The sequence below is a fragment of the Macaca nemestrina genome, chromosome 6 (assembly GCF_043159975.1).
Source record: "Macaca nemestrina isolate mMacNem1 chromosome 6, mMacNem.hap1, whole genome shotgun sequence".
Lineage (NCBI taxonomy): Eukaryota > Metazoa > Chordata > Mammalia > Primates > Cercopithecidae > Macaca > Macaca nemestrina.
Genome location: NC_092130.1, coordinates 119,055,891 through 119,078,142, shown reverse-complemented (window position 1 = coordinate 119,078,142; position 22,252 = coordinate 119,055,891). Strand labels below are relative to the sequence as shown.

General features: G+C 41.0%; 1 long non-coding RNA gene across 3 annotated transcripts in view; it reads left to right on the top strand.

Annotated features, from left to right (window-relative positions):
* The window catches only part of LOC105499401 (uncharacterized), a 113,346-nt gene extending 91,676 nt beyond the window's left edge, over positions 1-21,670 (top strand). The window contains exons 7-8 of one of the 3 annotated variants that reach the window (XR_011625010.1): positions 811-867; positions 4,229-4,444. This is a non-coding gene — a long non-coding RNA (uncharacterized lncRNA). Of the gene's footprint in view, positions 1-810; positions 868-4,228; positions 4,445-18,162; positions 18,299-21,535 lie in introns of those variants that run through there. The other 2 variants (XR_011625012.1, XR_011625011.1) reach the window with 2 other exon arrangements.
* Positions 21,671-22,252: the final 582 nt, after the last annotated feature.

The window sequence follows — 22,252 nt, the reverse complement described above, 5'->3', positions numbered from 1 at the left end:
CAGGGAAACCCCGTCTCTACTAAAAAATACAAAATAACTAGCCGGGCAAGGTGGCGGGCGCCTGTATTCCCAGGTACTTGAGAGGCTGAGGCAGGAGAATGGCGTGAACCCGGGAGGCGGAGCTTGCAGTGAGCCGAGATCACGCCGCTGCACTCCAGCCTGGGCGACAAAGACAGACTCTGTATCAAAAAAAAAAAAAAAAAAAAAAAAAAAAAAAGAATAAAAGAAAGAAGTGTTTTGATCTTTTTGTTGTTGTTAAGAGACCAGGTCTTGCTTTGTCACCTAGGCTGGAGTGCAGTGGTGCAATCATAGCTCACTGCAGCCTTGACCTTCTGGGCTCAAGGGATCCTGCCACCTAAACCTCCTGAGTAGCTGAGACTACATATATGCACCACCACCCAGGCTAATTTTTATATTTTTATTTTGTACAGATGAGTTCTCACTATTTTACCCAGGCTGGTCTCAAACTCTTGGCCTCAAGTGACCCTCCTGCCTTGGCCTCCCAAAGTGCTGGGATTACAGGCATGAGCCACCATGCCCAGCCTGTTTTCATCTTTATTTAGAAGTTTGGAGATGTTTTTGTGACCAGAAATAGGGCATAGGAACTTAGCTCTTGTTTATATCAATTAGCCTACAGTAAAACTTGTTTTGTTTTACATCATTTTGCTTAAAGTCAGTTTCCAAGAACATATCAATAATGTCAATGTTAAGTGAGGACTTACTGTATCTCTGTATCTGAATAGTGAATTTTCCATCTTTGGCCAGTGAGGAATCTCTGACCTCTTTCATTCATTCGTTTTCTCCTTTAAGCATTTCTTGAGTTCCTACTATGTGCCAGGCAGCGAGACGGATATGGAAGGCACAGTGGTGAGTCCTATAGACACAGTGTCCCCTCTTGAGCCACTTTCATTCCACTGGGGAAACCACCGAAAGTGTCCTTAGTGTTATAAATTGAATTCTTGGAATGTACATCCAAGGAATGGGCGATGTACACTTCTTCTTAAAGAAGCAAAAGGTGACGTCATCAGGAGAGGATAGAAAGACACTGAGTGAACAAAACAACAGCAGCCAGCAGCTGTAGTGAGGAGTTGAGACCATAAATGTGGACAGAACTAGCTTAGAGCCTCCAGTGGAGGAGATGACCAGTGAAATAACATTTGTGCTGAGGCAGGGCTTGGCTGGACCACAGGCAAAAGAGGGAGAGGATGAGATGCTTGTCTCAGCCTTGAGGGAAGGTTGAGATAGGAACAAGCACAATACAGTAGGGGATGACCAAGAGGCAGCACAACATTAGCCCAAGAGCTAATGTTGGGTAGCGGCGGGAACTAACGTGGCATGGAAAAGTGCAGCCTTGCGAAAAACATTTCTATTTCAATTATTCGTGAGTTATGTGAGTCTCCCCAACTGGCAACTGGTCAGCTTACTTGTGAACCAAAATTTTAAGATTGTTAGGTTTGGGGCATTTTATTTAGATGACTGTCTAATAGCATTTATCAGTGATTTCATTCTCACAGGCTATTATGCCTCTTCACCAGGCCAATAGATCAATAACCTTAGGCTTTCTCTCTCTGTCCTCTGTGAGACAGCAGAGGGAGAGAGGGGTGGGGTATCCCAGAAGGAGTAAAGGACTGATTCCTCACCCTGTACAGAGAATTCTGCTGCCATTCCTTCCCAGCCTGGTTTTAAATTAGAGAAGTCCTGTCTTTCATAGATCTGCCTTTTAAAGGGACATAACCAACACTTCCCAAGGCCATTAGTGCATTTTTAAAAAGCTAAAAATGCAGAAAATCCTCAAAGAATTTTATAAATAAGTACTTAGAAAAACTTGATGAGCACCAGAACTTTCAGCAAGAAGCTCTGCTTCACCCCAATGCTAATACGCCTTGCTAAGAGATCCCAGACTCCAGCCTCCCCAGTGGAAATGTTTGTGAAGTCTGTGCATTTCCTGTGATACATTCAGAGGTCTACCCTGCCTGTAAGTGAGCTAAAGCTTAGAAGCCTTAATTATGCTTAGGGGGCACCAGGCAAGAAAAAGAAATGGCTCTTAAAAAAACCAATGCTGTCTCCCTACTCTCCAGCCACAAAAAGTATTTTGCAGTTAAACTGCATTACAGAGATGTAACTTTACCAACCAAGAATGCTGGGTCCATGGGCGCTTGGTTTCCTTCCTGCCCAGGACTTTTTATGGCCTAGGGATTTTCTAGGTCTCTTGCTATGTGAGAGTTAAAGTCAATGGACCTTCTTAAATTAGTGGAAGTGGCTTGGGAGGCAGAGATAGTAGCAGTAATAGAGGAACTGAGAGGGAGGATGGGAACTTGCCCTGTCCCTGAAAGACTTCTCCCAGACCCAGCATGCTCTCTATCCCTACATTAGTGGTTAGGGAACCTGTATTAGTCTGTTCTCACACTGCTATAAAGAAATACCTGAGACTGGGTAATTTATAAAGAAAAAAGGTGTCAATGGCTCATACTTCCACAGGCTGTATAGAAAGCATGATGCTGGCATTTACTCAGCCTCTGGGGAGGCCTCAGGAAACTTTCACGGCAGAAGGGGAAGGGGGAGCAAAGTGTTTCACATGGCCGATGTGGGAGGAAGAGCAAGTGCAGGGAGGTGCTACTCATTTTTAAACAGCCAGATCTCATGAGAAACTCTATCTGAGAAGAGCACTAGGGGCATGGTGCTAAACCATTAGAAACCACCCCCATGGTCCAATCACCTCCCTCCGGCCCCCACCACCAGCATTGGGGATTATATTTCAACATGAGATTTGGGTGGGGACACAGATCCAAAGCACATCAGAGCCCAAGACAGTCACTGGGAGTCAAGACAACTAGTTCTGAAGCTTACTCTTCCAGTAACTAGTTTAGCAGCCTCAAGAAAGTCACTTAACTTCTCTGGGCCTTGTCTCCTCATTGGTAAAAAGTCTGCTTTAGCCCAAAGGATGCTAAATGCCTTCCAACTCTGCAATGCTCTGATTTGTGGATGTGAGGCCAGTCCCAGAGCTGAAAAGGGGCAGGTTATAGCTGCCATGAGTGTGCTCACAGGTCAGAACATGAGCATTTTGGATGAATAGGCATTTTCAGGCAGCAGAAGCTGATAAGGCTATGAAGGATTTGTAAAGTATTGACAGTGAATAATGCAGAGGGTACGTTACTTCCCTTGTTTTAGAATGTCCATGAGATGCCCTTTGTGCACTAAGGCCATCTGTGCATGTCCAGGTCCAAAGCAGCCACCCCACATGAAGCAGTCATCAGAGATCATCAGAGACACCTAATGAAGAACTACGGCTTCTTCGGTGTCATGAAAGTGTGTGGGTACCTCGCTCCAATCAGCCCAATGAACTTGATTTGGAGTGCTTTATTATTATTGTTTTTTCAAAAAGCCTATGAACATCTTTCTTTCTCCCCCCAGGCCTGACATTATTATAATGATAAGGTTTCCCTTTCATAATTATATCCCCTTGTTCTCTCTGAAAACCAGGAAAACACTTAAAAATCAGAGTCTGAAAGGGCAGCTGTCACCCTCAAACCACATCCCCATTTAATTTAGATTAGAATAGGGCAGTCATTTTCATCAGTCATCAGGCTGAGTGAAAAAGGAGTCCACTCCTCCCTGACTCCCCAAATTGCTAAAAAAGCATTGCAGACAGATGAATTAAATCATAAACCCTGAGCAAACTCTCCCGCCTCACTCATTATTTCCTTATATAACCCTTTTAACTTTCCTATCTGATCAAATAAGGCCTCAGGACCAGAACCGGGCTGTTTGAGGGTAGATAAGGACGTTGCCTTCCCCTGGAGCCGTGTGTTCCCTGAGCTTGAAACCTAGTACAGGACCTCCAGCTAGCCACATGGACACAAATACACCTGAATTCAAAGGTATACATGTGCACCCAGTTGAGAGTGGTGGAAGAAGCACTTTTCCTTTGGTGATTTCTTGGTATCACTAGGGCGTGTTTTTATTTTCTTTATTCTTCAGCAAGAATGAGGTGACCTCCTATGAGCAGGATTTTTAAGAAGGAAAGGAAGACAGCAAGGCACCTCTGAGCCTCCCAGGGAAGAAGGAGGGGAGCACCTGGAAAGAACGTGGCATTGAGTGGGAAGGTTGGAGGGCGGACCACTGAAATGCTTCATACAACTTTATATGGAGATGTCTGATTATCACTAATTACTGTACCTCAGAAAATAATGGCTTCCCCCTCTGTGCTCCATTAATAATTCACTATTAGATCTGTACTGCGCTTGTGAAAGCAAATAGGAACATAGCGGAGACATCACCCCTGACTGAGCTCTGAGGGTTCTGGAGAGGCTCACGCACAGAGTAGAGGCCAGAAAGTAGAGCAAGAAGATAGAAGAAGCTCCCTGTTTCTCCAGGCTCCCAAGGAGGAACACCACATTTGGCTCCATGGAAACTGATTTAGCAAGACAGACAAATACTTCAGGTACAGAAGCCAATAATCCATAACTCTATCACTGACTGTAAAAGTGGTTATGAATGATGAATGCACAACACAAATCATGGGAACTTTCAGGTCAGTTTTCACCCATTCAGAGAATGCTGCAAAACCTCAGTCATTCAGACCTTACTATTTGAGAACTGGTAGGCACAGAGGTTGGAATTAAAGGTACTCAGAGACAAATGTGGTCAACATCCTACTTCATCTTTGGCCTGCCACAGGTCCCTGAAGGAAGCACACATCGAAACTTGCCCCAAACTCACTCAAGACATGAAAGCAGACACGGCATGTGTTTGAAAAGTGTAATGCTTTTAGCAAATTGTGGGGTTCCAAATGTGAGGTAGAGGAATTTGACTTGACAGCTACAACTCTCTCTTTCTCTGTTCTCTCTCTCTCTCTCTTCTCTCTCTCTCTCTCTCTCACACACACACACACACACACACACACACACACACACATGCATGAAAGGTACATTGAATCCAGAAATGATTCAGGCAAATTGTTTGGGTTATCTGAACTCTGCCCCCCATCCCACCACATAAACACAAAGAACAAAGTAAATTACAACAAGCATTCTTTTAAAGCCATAGTGTTTCTAAAGCAAAGAGCTTACAAGAAAGAAAGGGAAACCCCTACATTTCAGATACAGAAGGAAAACTGAAAACCAGGCTGGTGAGTGTGGGAGCTTTTGTGGTTCTTTGGCTATGGGAGAGACTAGTATGAAGGGGTTTGGTTAACAGTAATCTTGGGTTTGAATGTTAATACCTATGTGGGAACAGCAGTTAAAGTACTTTGTTAGGGTGAAGGAAAGTGAACCCGAGACCCCTCATAAGCTTGGAACTCCAAAGGGCTGCATCTCAGTGAAAGAATGAACTAGGAAAAATCTCCAACCCACCCACCAGCACAGGGATGCTGTCTCTTCCAGAGCTTTGTATAGAGACAAAAGTTTTTCTGAGAATTCATATTCACAAGCTTTGCCTTCATGAGTTTCCGGTTAACTATTTTTATATCTATATATTCTTAGAAACCTAAGTTGAAAAATTATATTAAAGATTGGTCTTGGCAGTTCTCAAAATAAGATACACAAATGGCCAACTAACATATGGAAAAATGCTCAACATCGCTAATGATAAGGGAAATGCAAATCAAAACCACAATGCAATACCACCTTACTCCTTCAGGAATGGCTATAATAAAAAAATAATAGATGTTGGTGTGGATGTGGTGAAAAGGGGACACTTTTGCTCTGCTTGTGGGAATATAAACTAGTGCAACTATGGAAAACAGTGTGGGGATTCCTTAAAAGACTAGAAGTCGAACTCCCATTTGATCCAGCGATTCCACTACTAGGTATGTACCCAGAAGAAAAGAAATCATTATATGAAAAAGATACTTACACACCTATGTTTATAGCAGCACAATTCATAATTGCAAAAATATGGAACCAGCCCAAATGTTCATCAGTCAACGAGTGGATAAAGAAATTGTGGTGAATATATACCGTGGAATACTACTAAGCTATAAAAAGGAATGGAATAATGGCATTTGCAGCAATCTGGATGGAATTGAAGACCTTTATTCTAAGTGAAGTAACTCAGGAATGGAAAACCAAACATCATATGTTTTTTCTTGTAAGTGGGAGCTAAACTATGAGGATGCAAAGGCATAAGAATGATACAATGGACTTTGGGGACTTAGGGGAAAAGGTCGGGGGGAATAAAATTCTACACATGGGATACAGTGTACACTGCTTGGGTGATGGATGAACCAAAATCTCAGAAATCACCACTAAGGAACTTATTCATATAACCAAACACTACCTGTTCCCAAAAAAACTATTAAAAAAAAAAAGATTGGTCTTGAGTCTATGGTACACCAGGGATACCTGATAGAAGTAAAAGGAAAATGTTTCCAGCCAATTCTACACAGACCCACAAATAAAGTCCTGCCAAAGTTGAACTAACAATCTAAAATCATAGGCAATCTTCCAAGAGACTAAAGTTAAGCACAAAACAAACAGCAGGATTGGAACCAAAGAACTTCAAATAACTTGATAATTTGATTATTAATTTGAGTATCATCAATAATTTGATGATTAAGGACAGAAAAGAAAATCCAAACCCCAAGGAATAGAAAAGACACTTAAAGAATGAGCAGAACGGAAAATATAAAATTAGATCTCCACCTTAATCCTACATGAAATAAACTCCAGATACATTAGTATCTAAATGTGAAAAACCAACTTTAAAACTTTTAAAGAAAGCATAGAAGATGATGATATGACATTGGATAGGGGGAATTTTCTTATACAGGGCACAAAAGCTATAAACCATAGAGGAAAGGACTGATAAATTTGAATTTTATTAAAATGAAAAAAATCTGAGAAAAAGAGGTACCATAAACAAAGATAGAAATAAAAAAACAGTCTGGGGGAAGATACTTGCACCTTATATAAAAATAAATCTCATAAATTAATAAGAAAAAGACAGTCGATCCAATTGAAAGGGGCATTTATGATTCACAGAAAAGGCAATATAAATGATTAATAAACACATAAGAAGATGCTCCTGTTGGCTGGGCGCAGTGGCTCACGCCTGTAAGCCCAGCACTTTGGGAGGCCGAGGCAGGCGGATCACGAGGTCAGGAGATCGAGACCATCCTGGCTAACACGGTGAAACCCCGTCTCTACTAAAAATACAAAAAAAAAAAAAAATTAGCCGGACGTGGGGGCGGGCGCCTGTAGTCCCAGCTACTGGGGAGGCTGAGGCAGGAGAATGGCGTGAACCCGGGAGGCGGAGCTTGCAGTGAGCCGAGATCTCGCCACTGCACTCCAGCCTGGGCGACAGAGCGAGACTCCGTCTCAAAAAAAAAAAAAAAAAAAAAAAAAAAGATGCTCCTGTTCACAAGTTAGGAATTGCAAATAACAACAAAAGTCTGCATGATGAAATACCTATGCATTGTGAGTGGGGCATGTGTTGGAACCACTCTTGTGAAGAGAAATTTGGCAGCAGCTAATAAAGCTGAATTTGTGCCCACTGTCTCTTACCATCCACAAGGAGACTGCTGCATGGATGTTTATTATTACAGCTCTGTCTGTGACAATCAAAACACGGGAGGATCCTAATGTCCACCAGTGAGCAGTGCATACACACAAAACCGTCAAATGGGTTGTTTATAGGCATGAGCACATGCTGAGAATGATACCCATTTACTTAAAGGTAGGGATTATCTCGGCAAAGAGAAGAGAGTGTGAATGGGGTTCTGGTGGCCTCTAAATACAGCCATATATCGCTTAACAATGGGGACATTTTTTTTTTTTTTTTTTTTTTTTTTTTTTGAGATGGAGTTTCGCTGTGTCGCCTAGGCTGGAGTGCAATGGCGTGATCTCGGCTCACTGCAACCTCTGCCTCCCAGGTTCAAGCAATTCTCCTGCCTCAGCCTCCTGAGTAGCTGGGATCACAGGAACCTGCCACAATGCCCAGCTAATTTTTGTATTTTAATAGAGACAGGGTTTCACCATGTTGGCCAGGCTGGTCTTGAACTCCTGACCTCAGGTGATCTGCCTGCCTTGGCCTCCCAAAGTGCTGGGATTACAGGTGTGAGCCACTGCGCACGGCCACAATGGGGACACTTTCTGAGAAGTGTGTCATTAGATGATTTCGTTGTTGGGTGACCATTGTACAGTGTACTTCCACAAGTCTAGAAGTAAAGCCTATGACACATCAAGGCTATAAGATATCGCCCATTGCTCCCAGGCTACAAACCTGTGCAGCATGATAGTGTGCTGAACATGGGACAATGGTAACACAGTGGTACATGTTTGTGTATCTAAACATATTTACACATAGAAAAGATGCAGTAAAAATATGGTATTATAATCTTATGGGACCAAGGTGATATATGTGGTCTGTTGTTGACCAAAACATTATGTAGTGCATGACTGTAATTGTATTTCTTAAAAGACTATCTGAAACTAATTGGGCAATATGTTGAGGTAGCATTTATGTAATCTTGATGGTGAGTACATAGGTATCTGTTAACTTATTGTCTGTATGTTTGAAATATTTTATAATTAAAAATAAAACTTAGAAAAAGGTGGCATTCAGGTAGTGATTGCCCTAAATGAAACCTAAAACAATCCACAGAGCTTTAAATGTTATTAGAGGAATAGGTTCATTGATTCAATAAGTATTTATTGATTGCCTTCCCTATAGTAAACGTTGTGCTAGGTGCACATGAAACATTAATTGAACCTTGCCCTTGGCTTCACCTGTGGGCTGCATTACAGCTGGCAGTGATTAAGAAGGTCCTTGGAAGTCCAGGATAGTGTTTCCTTATGCTGAATTCTGCTCTATAGTAGGCCGTCTTGTAGGACCTTTTCAAGTATACTTTATCCTGATATAAGGCTGGAAAAGCACATTATAATAGCTAATAAGACCTAATGTAACTTATAGAATTCTAGGCATAGCCCTAAGCCTTTGCATGCATTATGTCTTTTTATCCTCACCACAACCTTATGAGGTAGGTAATATCATTACCCTCATTTTATAGATAAAGAAACTGAGCACAGGAGGTTAATTAATTTGAGTTAAGTCACCTAGCTAACTAGTAGAGCCAAAATGTTCACTTTGTCAACTTAACACCAACGCACATCACTCTTAAGGTCTCTTTTGGTCTGCCTGTCCTTGTGTAGTTACAGTTGAACTTTAAGTTCTCTGGGCAGTACTTCAGGACACCTGTTTTATGTGCTTTGGAAGAGCAGGATGCTGGGTCTGGAAAGGACCCTTAAAGATCATCTGGTTCGGTGGAATGGTAAAGTGTGAGCTTCATGAGAACAGGAGGTAACTTCATTCCATCATTAATGAGTCCCCCTGCCAGTTACATAGTAGGAGTTCAGTAAGCATTTGTTGAAAAAATGAGTGTTGAATAATTTTCTTTTTTAAAGCATTTCTTTAAACATCCAGTATTAAACAGATCAAACCAGAGATGCTCTGGTTAAAGTTTTTAAGTGGAGGTGGGGCCCACAGTTCCACAATCTAGAGCCTGCTGTAGAACTACCCACAGCTTGAAGACTACTCATCTCATCCAGATCCCTGCAGTACAGATGAAGATGCCTGATGTCGAATGAGGTTTACTGTCCTATCAAAGACCACTCAGCTAAGGAGAAACAGAGCTGACTCTTCTGATGCTGAGTCCCAAAGTTCTTTCTCCCATCACAACATAAGGGGGGTAGCCTGGCCTCCAGACTGCTTACAACTGAGAATATATTTACAGGAAAACGACAGCTGCTTGGTACATAGATGGTTATGTAATTCAAGTTACTCAGGGACAACCTTAATTTACGTGTGATGGCTAAACAAAGATTTCCTGTCTCATAAATTAAGAACTCTCAATTGCATTGTCTACTACCACATCCCATGAAATACTGCTAAACTCAGAGAACTCTGTTGGTTTTAAAAGATACCAAGATCTATTTCATTGCTTGCTTGAAGATTATTCACTTTATGGCAGAAGGGAGATTTTGGCACTTTTGTCATCCTCCAGCCTTTCCCCCATCCTCCAAGAACATTTCACCCCACCTTCCTTGCCATGATGAAAATGTTACAGGAAACACTCAGCAAGGGGTTGCTTGGGAGAAACCTGTGTGAGAATGTGTACCTTCGTTTGGGTATGAGAGGGTGTCTACCAGCAGGGATGCCCATCCAATTATCTCTTCTGAAGGCGCACTCTCTATTCTTTTAGGAGCATATTAATCATTTTTACGCTATCCTGACTCCTAATCACAGGCGTTTCCAGTGTTGTCAAAACAGTGCCTGCCTGCATCTGTTTTCTTCAATTGGCCTGGGTTCCAGGGAGCGTTTGTGAGAGAGGAGAGAACAAGAGATTGACAGTCTTGTGTTGACACTTTGCGGCTGTTTGGAAATGAAAACAATCCGGGTCTGATGTTGTAATTCCTCCTTTTATGGGCAAAAAGCAATGTCTCAGCATGAATGAGCATAACCGAACACACTAGGACACACCCCAGACACACTGTGTACTCCTGGGACACTCACCATGCTTTTCGTTAATGCTCTTGTAGAATGAAAGGCAGAAAAGGTCTTTTATTGAGCCAAAGAATCAAGAAATCTTTTGGCTCTTTACACTCAAATCTCCTACTCCAATGGAATGAATAAAATGTCAAAGAGAAAAAAAAAATCCTGATTTTTATTTAATATATATATTATACATATATCTTTTCTTTTTTCTTCTTTTCAAACTATAATATTAATCACAACTCAGTTTTTAGTTACCCAAGTAATAGATTCTCATTGATAAATATGAAAACAATATAGATAAACAAAACTTCTCTTTACCTGTTCCCCTAATCTGACACTGTTCTTCATTGTAATCATTATTATCTCTCCACTGCACATACCTCCAGGCTTTTTCTAAGCATTTACATTCATATATGTCTATCTGCATATAGGAGCACATATATTTTAGTGGAAATTTTTGTCTAATACATAAATTGTTCATATGGTACATATTTTACTATGACTAGCTTTTCTAACTTAAATATGTGTTGCATATCTTCTTCATATCAGTATGTATTCATTGATCTTATTTGCTTTAAGAGAAGTATAATCTTTCATAGAATGGATATATGGACACTTATTTAATTATTTTCCAAATGATGAAAATTTAGATTATTTTCAATTTTTTATGATTACAAGCAATACTGTGATGAATTTTGTTGTACTTATCTTTTTAAGCATATGTGCCAATGTTCTCTATAAAATAGACATGAAGAAGTGAAATTTATGGGTTAAAGGGTAACACTTGCTTTTTAAAAGCAACAATAAAAACTATCTATGTCTTAGCTTGAGCTGCCATAACAAAGTATCATAGACCAGGTGGCTTAAACAACAGACATTCGTTTCTCACAGTTTTGGAGACTGGTAAGTCCAAGATCGAGATGCCTGCAGATTTGGTTCCTGGTGAGGACCTTCTTCCTTGCTTGCAGATGGCCACCTTTTTGCTGTTTCCTCACATGGTGAAGAGAGAGAAGGCTCTGGCTTATCTTCCTCTTCTTATAAGGGCACTAATCCCATCACGGAGAGGGCTCAACTTCATTTAAACCAAATTACTTCCGAAAGACCCCACCTCCAAATACCATCATATTAGGGGTTTGGGTTTCACATATATATTTTGAGGGCACACAAACATGCAATCCATTATATATCTATTTACCTGAATAGGTAATAAATTCCTATGGAAAAAAATTTCAAAGTCAGGATCAAGTGGAATCATAAATCTAAAAGCAGGCAGACAAAACGGTGGATTTTAATTTAATTATAACAATAATCACATTAACTATAAATGTTCTAAACACTTTATTAGAAAACATAGATTGTCAGATTGGATTAAAAGAAAATAGCAAGATTCTATCCTACCTACAAAAAACCCACTTTATATCTAAAGACATAGATAGGTTAAAAGTAAAAGGAGAGAAACAAACAGTAGTCGAACACTAACAAAAAGAAAGTCAAAGTGTTTAATAACAAACTGGACTTAAGAACAAGAAATTATTACCAGGGATGAATGGGTATTAGATTATAATAAAGAGATCAATTCATAAAGAAGACGTAATAATCCTAAATGTGATTGCATCAACAAAGTAGCTTCAAAGTATATGAAACAAAAATTAGCAGAATTGAAAGGGTAAATAGACAAATCCAGTTATAGTTGGAGGCTTTAGCACTTCTCTCTCAGTAATCAAATAGAAAACATAGAGAGGAAATTACTAAGAATGTAGATAACCTAAACAACACTGTCAACCAACTTGACCTAACTGACATTCAGAGAGTGCTTTACTCAGCAACAGTGGTACCTCAAAAATATTAAAAGAATTTTAATCTTCCAATGTATGCCCTCTGACCATGATAGGGTTAGAGAAGAAATCAATAACAGAAAGAGATATTTAAGATTCCCTAATATTTGGATATTAAACAATATGTTCTAAATAACCCATGGGTCAAAGAGGAAGTCACAAGAGAAATTGGAAAACATCTTGAATTGGATAAAAATAAAGATTCAAAAGGTCAAAATTTGTAGTACAACTAAAGCTGTACTTAGAAGAAAATATGTAGCATTAAATGCTTATGTCAGAAAGGTAACTAGAAAACTCACAAAATTGAAAGGAGCAATGGAGAAACAGAATCAGAATAAGCAAGAACAAGGGACGAGGCAGTAGCTAGACACACAGCCACAGTCATGCTTCCCAGCAGCTCTGCATCAGTTGCAGGCCACTGGCCGCCACAAGTTGCTTGGAAGCCTCTCTTGGCTCCAGAAATTGGCTCTTACCATCCCAGCTGTTGCCACGCATAAGAAGAATGGTTTCCTTCATTTCTTGACACCAGCTCTCTCTTCACAGTCCAGAGCTTGAGAATCTGATTGGTTGAGCCCAGGCCATGTTCTTCTATCCGAGCTATAAAAGTTGATGGCAGAGTAAGTGGCTCAAGTGTTCAGTTTCTATGGTGGCAGGCTGTGTCTCCAGTAAAAGCTCAGAAAGTGAGGATGTCTCCAAACAAAAGAAACAATTTCAGAAAAGTTATCATTATGCCATCCCACCATCTTTTCCCAGACTCCTGTTTTCCTCCCAATAGCCAATCATTCTTGTTAGTTTCTAGAGCAGCCCCAGAAAAGAATACATATGTGTAAATTTCTGTGCGTCCCTCTCCCTTCTTTATAAGTGAATAGAAATTTATAAGGTTGTTGAGTGAGACTTTCCCTGATACTGCGTAGCTGGTTAGAAAGAACCGGACCTGAGATTGAAGGGTTACCCTATAGTTTAGAGAGGATTTTAAGACATCTTTCTTGGGACTTTTGAAGAGGCTGAAGCACTATGGATCTTTTACTCCATTCATCATCCTAGCTCCATTCTTCCTAGTCCAGAAAAAACAACTGAGGAGCAAAGAGCCTGAAAGAAGTCAGAGTTATCAGGAATGCGGCATTCATGTTGGGAGGCTATTTCTGGAAACCACACAACAACTCCTCACCTAATTCAGGCAGGGCTTCCACCAGTCCTTCTCTCCAATTAACAAACAAGGTAGCTGGATGCTTAAGGAATCATTAGTAGTGTTTGGGAATATTGGCAGGAAAGGGAAACTAATGTGTCACTCCCTGACTTGCTGCCTGCCTCACATGGCTGGACAACTGGATATGAGATCTAAATAGGACATGAATGAAAAGCCTAAACTAAACTAGACTGAACATTGTTTAATTATGACAATGAGACCTGCCCAAGATGTTGTTTGTCTCATGATGGTAAAGGAGACTTTGACAGAGTGTGGTGGAAGTATTTATTCATATTGGTGACAGTACTTAGTTGCAGTCAATAGAATCCACTCTAGCTAACTTTAAAAGAGGAGCTTTATTTAGGGATATAGAAGGCTCATAGAACCACTGATAAGGTTAACGAATCAGACTCCAGGCTGAACTCCACAGACCTGACCTCAAAAGCATTTCTGCCTCTGCCACAATATAAAATGAATAAATAAGTAAACAAACAAACAAATCAGGAAGCCACCACAACTTCTGGCTCCAAGACTGTTTTTGCTGAGAGAGGCCAAATGAATGCTCCATGTCCTACCTTTTTAAAATAAAGTTAGTTTTAAATCAAAGTTTTTTTGTAGATATAGTTTATTTTTGCAATCTGAATTATACGTTCCCATCATTGGGGCATGGGAAATGGCAACATATGGTGGTTGTTTTGATTCTACATTGGAAAAATTGGATTTAAATTATGGGAAATATTAGAATGTGGAAAAACGTTTAATAGATTTGGAGCAACACAAATGACAGTATTGACTATAGCTATCACTGGAAAAAATAAATCATCTTATGTTAATTCACATTGAACTGAGTCTGTGCAAGAAACTGGTTGAAGAAATATATAGCTTTGAATTACAAGTTATTTTTGTCTTTTAAAATATATCTATATCTGTTTGGGCACGGTGGCTCACACCTGTAATCCCAGCACTTTGGGAGGCTGAGGCGGGTGGATTGCTTGAGGTCAGGAGTTCGAGACAAGCCTGGACAACATGGTGAAACCTTGTCTCTACTAAAAATACAAAAAATTAGCCAGGCATGGTGGCATGCGCCTGTAATCCCAGCTATTCAAGAGGCTGAGGCAGGAGCATTGCTTGAACCCGGGAGGCGGAGGTAGCAGTGAGCCAAGATCGCACCACTGCACTCCAGCTTGGGTGACACAGCAAGACTCTTGTTTCAAAAATAAATAAAAAATAAAAAATAAAATATATCTCTATCAGTTACACATAGATTTGCTTTGATTTGTTAGTGGCTGAATAATATTTCACCATGAGGATGAACTCTTATCATATTAAGCCCTCTAATGATAGAAATTCAAGTTGTTTGCTATCTTTTACTATTTTTTTCGATAGCAAAAGATTTTTTTTTAAGCTGCAATGCAAATCCTGGCACACAAGTGCAAGTATAACAACATCTTCCATGATTATGTCCCTTCTAAATAACAGGCTAGAATCTCTTTGCTTTTTCCTCCTGAGTTAAATAAAAGGATCCTTTTGTTCCTCTCAAGAATGTACTACATAATTTTAAATCCATTCTTGAATAAAAGTAACAGCAATAGAAACAGACTAATGGCAGAGGTAGCTCTTGCATCAGCCACCAGCTATGTTCGTGACCTCAGGCAAGTCACAAATCCCTTTGGACTTAATTTCATTACCTGTAAAATGTAAGGGTTGGACAAGGTGATCTCTGAGTTCCAGCTACTAAACTGTGGTCCTTAGCAGTGTCTTTAGGATATGTAATATTGCCTGAACCTTTTATGGCATCAAGAATTGTGCCGTTTAGGTATAGTGACTTTCAGTTTCTTCTCGTGTCTCTATCCCTTCTCACTTTCCCAACAGCAAAAGCAGCACTTCAAACAGAGTAGATGGTTAGTAAACCAGTTATTGACCAATGGGACAAGCCTATCGAATGAAAGACAAAATTTGAATTTATCCATTCATTCATCATCCAAAATAACCAACCTTGTGCTTTGCTTGTATTTCAGTTCTAGAATATTATTTCCTAAGAATTTCTATACTTCCCTATGGCTAATGAATAGAACCATCCCTTACCTATTCCATTCTTTTGCAATTGGATTATTTCGCATTGTAAAGTATGGTTATAAAGTAAATATTTTTTTCCTTAAATTTATTCTATTAGTAATGTACTTTTTAATCCTTTGGAAAATTTGGAACTCTAAATAATCCAAATCCCTTCATGGAAATGAGGCAAAACCTGTTGGAAGAGTTTCTCTTTTATATCTATGAAAGTATTTTGTAAATGCCCCACCTTAATGCTGCTCTATGACTGTGGACAAAAAAGTAGAGCCCAGGGTGTTGAACAGACAATGGATTATAATGAGGTAGATAACCTTGGAGCATGGTGAGAACAGCATACACTTCATCGGGCAAATCACATTTCGCCTCACTAGTGGTGTGGCCTTAGGGTAGTTACCTTACCTCTCTTGGCCTCAAGTTAATACTACTTTCTTGGCAGGGCTATTGTGAAATTTAAACAAGTATATGTAACATGTCTGTCATAAGTAGCTCCCAATCACAGTAGTTGTTAATATGATTACCCATGCAGAGTGATGTTGATGAGTAAAGAAGGCATTCTAGAATAACTGGTGCTGAAATGGTAGGCTAAATGCAAAGCCACAGTGAAGAAGGCAGGACAGCCTGGACCAAGTGTAAGGAACTACCCTTTAGCTTCCACGAAGCCAACTGAATGGAATATCCTGCTGTCAGCTCACCAGATGCAGTCTCCACAGGTTTATGTAAAAGCTGGTTATGCTCTTAATTTGGTCCACTAAAAAATTGTCCATTGTCTCCTGGAGTGACCTTTATGCCGAAAACATCATCTAATTATTCATGCAGAGGTATATGCAGTGTGTCTGGGCTATCTTGGAATGCCTCTTCTCTTACCACATTCAGAACATCATTTCTGCATTCCCTCCTCTCCAACCCAACTGCTTCCTTGTCTCAGGCTCTTATCCACTGCCCCCTGACTTTTGCTCTGCTCTTGCTTGGAGCCTCACTCCTCTATGAGCTGTCTTTAATCTGGCTGCCAGGGTTATTGCTCCACTGCTTCTCTGCTGTCTACAGGCGGAAATCATATTCTTCTGTAGCACTTACAAAAGCCTCCATCACCTCTCCTCCTGCCTCTCCAACCTAATCTCCACCATTTCTTGCCATTCTCTCCCCACCAAACCCCGCCCAATCAAACTCTACTGCTCCAGGAATACTGATCTATTTACATGTCCCAGAATGTTCTATGTTTTGTATTGCACATAGAGTTCCTCCTGTCTGGAATGCCCTCCACAAATGTGTTCATTTGAGAAGCACCTACCAGCTTTCATGATGCCTTCCCTGGCTCTTTTTCTCAGCTTAGCTGTGCTCCTCTCCTGCACTCTCACCCCATCTTCCAGACAAACCTCGCTAATGCAGTTGCCTTATTGCAGTGTAATGCTTTGTCTTTGGCCTCCCACAGTCATATCACAAGGCCCTTGAAAGGCTCTTTGATAATGAGAACTACATGTGTTTTCATCTTTATGTCCCTGGGACTTAGAACAACACTTGGCACATAGTAGATGCATGATAAATGATGGTACCTGCTCTCTGTATCAGTTGGGAATGAGTTTGGCTGCAAGTAACAGAATACCTGGCTAAGAGTATTTCCCACAGAATTAACACAGGGAATTATTTCCTACAGATAGCAAGGTTTCTGGAAGCAAGTAGTTGCTGGTGTTGGCTTAGGTATTCACTGATGCCATCTGGGTCCCTGGTTCTGTCTTTCCCCTTTCAGTCTATTCTCAACACAGCAGCCAGAGTGACCTTAAAATATCAATCAAATCATGTCACCCTCTCCTCCAACCCTCCAGTGATTTGCTTAATAATTTGCTTGTTTTCCTCAGAGGAATAGCCACAGTCCTTATATTAGCCTCCAATGCCCTGCCCAGGGTGAATACCTACTTTTCTCTTTTCCATAATACTTATCACCATGTGACATATTATAGCCTTTACTTCTCGTATGTTATATATTGTCTTTCTCTCCTGTTACCACTAAAAATAAACTCCAAGGAGGCAGGGATTTGTGTGCTTTTATCACTGCTGTGTCTCTAGCAACTAGAACAATGCCCGGCACATAACAGACACTCAATAAATACTAGTTGAATAAATAAATGAATGGCTCTTTCTACTTTACCTCCCTTCCAGTCTGAGCTTTGTCTTCATCTTTGTTGCCTCATGGCTACATGATGGCTGCTGCTTTCCAGACATCATGTCCACGTCCAAGGCAAAAAGAATTTGGGGAAGAGTAGTGCTAGACACATGGGTCCCTCTTTATCATGTAAGCAAAACTTTCTCAAGAGTCCCAAGCTGACTTTAGTTTATATCTATTTGGCTTGGGTTATGGCACAAGCTACCAGCAGCAGTGAGAGAAGCTAGGAAAGCAAGTAGGTAACTGGACACATTGCTGCCCTGAGCAAGACTGAAAAGAAGAGAAAGGCTGAACACGGTATAACTTAACTGTGTCTGCTGTGAAATTGCTAAAGGAAGAACCCAAACATTGGGAACAAAATGGGAAATGCACCACGCTCTCCTAAAATCATCTCTGCCTCATATCTCTTCTTTTCCCAGATGACCTGCCCTTGGCCACTGGAGGAACATGAAAGCATAGGCAGCTTGTGGCCTTAGGCTCAGAGAGTGCAACAGAGACCTTAGTGTCTGCTCCCTTGAAGCTCACCGGAAGGCCAGCGTATAATAGCGTTCAAATAATTGCATCTCTCAGGCTTGCAAGCACGCTCAGCATTGTTCAGGCAAACTGCCTTCCTGCGCCTCTGAACTTGGTCACCGCAGATCAGCACTGCCCAGCCTTTGGGTGCTTGGCAACTGTTAAATTGCCTGCAGATGGGTCCAGTCACGCAGAAACATTCATGCAGTGTCCTCCAGGCCCTTTGTGTGCTTCCCCGGATACAAGAGAGTGGGACCTGGACGCCCCCTCTGCCCAGCAGGCCTATGCTGCTCTACATCCTCTGGGGGAGTGACTGCAGCTCATTTGAACCTAGAAGCAACCATGTGATGCTGTCCCAGGCCGTGGTTCTCATGACACATGTAGCAGAAGCCATTTCAAGAAGAAAAGGTGCCCGGACCCTGGATATTAGGGCCTAAAGCAAGGCATCACCAGGAAATTCTCTTTAGTTATTTTGGCTCTGACCTCGATTCCATCATGATTCTTGTCACCACGTTCTTCACTAGGTGAGGGGCCCCATGAGGATAGTGACTGTATCTTTCATCTGTTTGTATCTCTAACACATAGCACACTGCCTAGTACTATAGCAGGTGCCAAATTAATAGGCACTGAAAGAATGAACGAAAGATTCCCTGAAAATAGAGTGTGACAGGCATGTGGAAGCGAGAGGCAAGACGGAGCCTGATGCACCCTGTGGGTGGTACAATACTTCTTCATAACCTTTGCATTACAATCTAAAGGTTTTACCAACTTCAAATATTAAATACCTAGACAGATTTTTTTTCTACTTTTGCTGTCTTAAGCTCATTAATTTTCTTCAAGGTTTTGCCCATTGTTGCCACTGGAAAGAAAGAGGAGAAACAATGTTAGCATGTCCACGGAATTTGCAAAGTTACCAAATAGTTTAATATTCAGGTAAATCAGTGGCAGTTCAAAAATTCCATGATTGTGTAGTCCTGCCTCAGTTTTTTAATATGAGAATATTTACCACTGAAGGAGTACCTTGATCCCCTCTGGCCAGCTGTGAGCTTATTAGTCTAATTCCCATGTAACTCTAATCAAACATGATCACTTAAAAAATCTTCAGTAGCTAATCTTCTTCTCAATTAAAAATATCTGTCATCTTCCCGATGTGACATCCAAAGGCTGGGAGTCCCAGACTTTGCTAAAAGAGAAAAGACATTTTCCCTATATCATGTGCTGGGGTATTTCCAGGGTGTATAATGGTGAGAAAGAAATTCTCTCCTGTATCCTATGCCAGCCAGTAGCATTCTGTCCAAACTATTCCCACACACTCCCACCCAGATGAATTGTATTTAAAGAGAATAGATCCTTCACCTGAACACTCTATCTGATTTAGAACTCTGCTTTCTCCTGGCCCATGAATGCAGAGAGAAAGCTATAGTTCTTCACAATCATGAGCATCTTTAGCCTTGGGAAGTGTGTCAATGTGCTGGAAGAAGGTATTTGCTTCTCAAAGGCTGCCATGTTAGAAATCCATATGGCCAGTGTTTCTGCCATTGTTCCTTTCTTACTGTGAGGAAAAGTGCCTATGTAGTCTCTGGCTGCACGTAATTGTCCTGTGTGACACGATGCCATGATCTGGCCGTCTCTTACAGTACAGCTTTTCATTCTGAGATAGCCTGTCGTGCTGGCTGTTTTGGATGCAGCTTGGCATGAGCACAGAAAGTCCATACAGCCACCCACAACTTGATCTACTAGTTGTGAACGGAAACTTTTGAACACGTTCCACCAGCTGCACAATGGTACCATTTATTACTTTATTCTCAGGGGAAAACGTTTGCTGTGTGAATAATACCAGGGACTTATGTAAGCTTCTTCATTTTCAGGGAGCTTTATGGGTGTCAGCAAATTCACACAACACCCTGGTAAGGTAGCAAGGCATTGTTATGTCTTCTTTACAGGGAGAGAAACCAGATCACAGCATCAGATTTTCCCAAGGCCAAATGGACAATAAGTGGCACGGGCTTGTTTCCAGAGAGATCCATACTATTCTGCTGGAAAGCACAATTTCCCACTCACAGAAAGTCTCAGTGGGCTTCAATGCTGGACTTAAAACTTGTGGATTAGTACCCTGGCTTTTGACATATCTCCTAAATGTTGTCTTACTTTGGGTTTTATTCAGATGGGTAAAAAGAGCAAGATAAGGCAGGGGCACCCATCTAGAAGAGCGATGAAGATTTCAGTATCTCCCTTGCCGCTGAGTAATTGTCCAGTCTATAATCACAAGATCATGGGGGTTTGGGGGTGTGTGAAGGGATCTAAGTATCTATAAAGCCCCATGAGAAAAAAAAAAAAAACACCTTGCCCTATATTATAGAACAGATTTGTTGATTTCAATTGCTGTTTAGGAGATTGAGAAAGTTTTCCCTATCAGCTCTAGGAACATACTAAATGCCTGCTATAGTGAAATGAATTGTGGCCTCCAAAAAGATACGTCCAAGCCCTCAACCCCAGTATCTCTGACTGTGACTTTATGTAGCAAATGGGTGTTTGCAGGTGTAATTAAGGAATGATCTTGGAATGAGATCATCTGGATTTAGGATAGGCCTAAATCCAATGACGGCAGTCCTTAAAAGAGAATGGCAGTGGGAGATCTGAGACACAGACACACAGTGGGGAAGACCAGGTGAAGACACGGGCAGGGACTGCAGTGATTCAGCCGTAAGCCAACAAACGCCAGGGGTTGCCAGCAGCCACCTGAAGCCAGGGGAGTGTGGAATGGGTTCTCCCTCAGAGCCTCCAGAGGGAACCGACTCTGCCAGCACCTTGATTTCAGGCTTCTGGCCTCCAAAACTGTGAATTAATTTTTGTTGTGTTTTAGGTCACCCAGTTTGTGGCTATTTGTTAGAGCCCTAATAAACCATCTTTAGCTCCTTCTTCCAGTCTTTAGAGTCATAGGGACTTTAACCCAATTTAAAGCTGTATACACGCCCTGCCAAACCTTTTTGGCACAACATTTGATTATTTTATTTTTGTAGAAATGGGGTCTTGCTCTGTTGTCTAGACTGGAGTGCAGTGATGTGATCATAGCTCACTGCAGCCTTGAACTCCTGGTCCAAGTGATCCTCCTGCCTCGGCCTCTCCAAATATTTTAATTTGTGAGAGAGAGAGAGAGAGAGAGAGAGAGAGAGAGAGAGTGTGTGTGTGTGTGTGTGTGTGTGTGTGTGTGTGTGTGTCCGTATGACAGAGAGAGAAAGGGCATTCTAATTCCAAAATGATTGAAAATTATTCTCCTAGATAACCACCATTAGTGAACAAAGAATTGGATTATCTTGACACATCTCACCGTGAAAGCAGAAGGGGCATCTGGAAGGCAGAAGTCAAGAAGACAGTGAAGAGAGTTCAAATTCTGATTGCAAAGCAACAATTTTCATACTTTCTCTTCTCTAGGCCACTGCACCAAGGAGCACACATGGAGCACAGAATAGCCTTTAAAAATAAGGTAATAATTACTAACACAAATTCATGACACAAAATTTCAAGTATTACTGAAATTCATAATATAGAATATGACAACCTTTAAAATATACATGGTACATGTTCCTCTGATATTTTTTCCTGCTCAACACTATAAATACACACACATACACACTCTCTTTCTCCCCCTAACATTTTAAAAATTGGAATGAAGAGTAGGTCTGCAGGCAGCCTGGTGCCTACTAATTTTTTGGAGCTAATTCAGCTTGACAGAAGGAATGTTTGCTGAGTGTGCCTGGGTGTAAGTCCTGTTTCTTGCAAGCCTTGGGTCAGGCACAAAACCTTCACAAAATATATCTGAGATGAGATTACTTTTATGGTTAGAGAAAAAGTTTGGCACAGTTTGGCAAACCTTTTCTGTCAAAGACTCGGTAGTAAATATTTTGGACTCGTGGGCCATAAGGTCTCCACTGCAACGACTCAACTCTCTGGTGTAGTGTGAAAGCAGCCATAGACGATGTGCACACGCATGTGCGT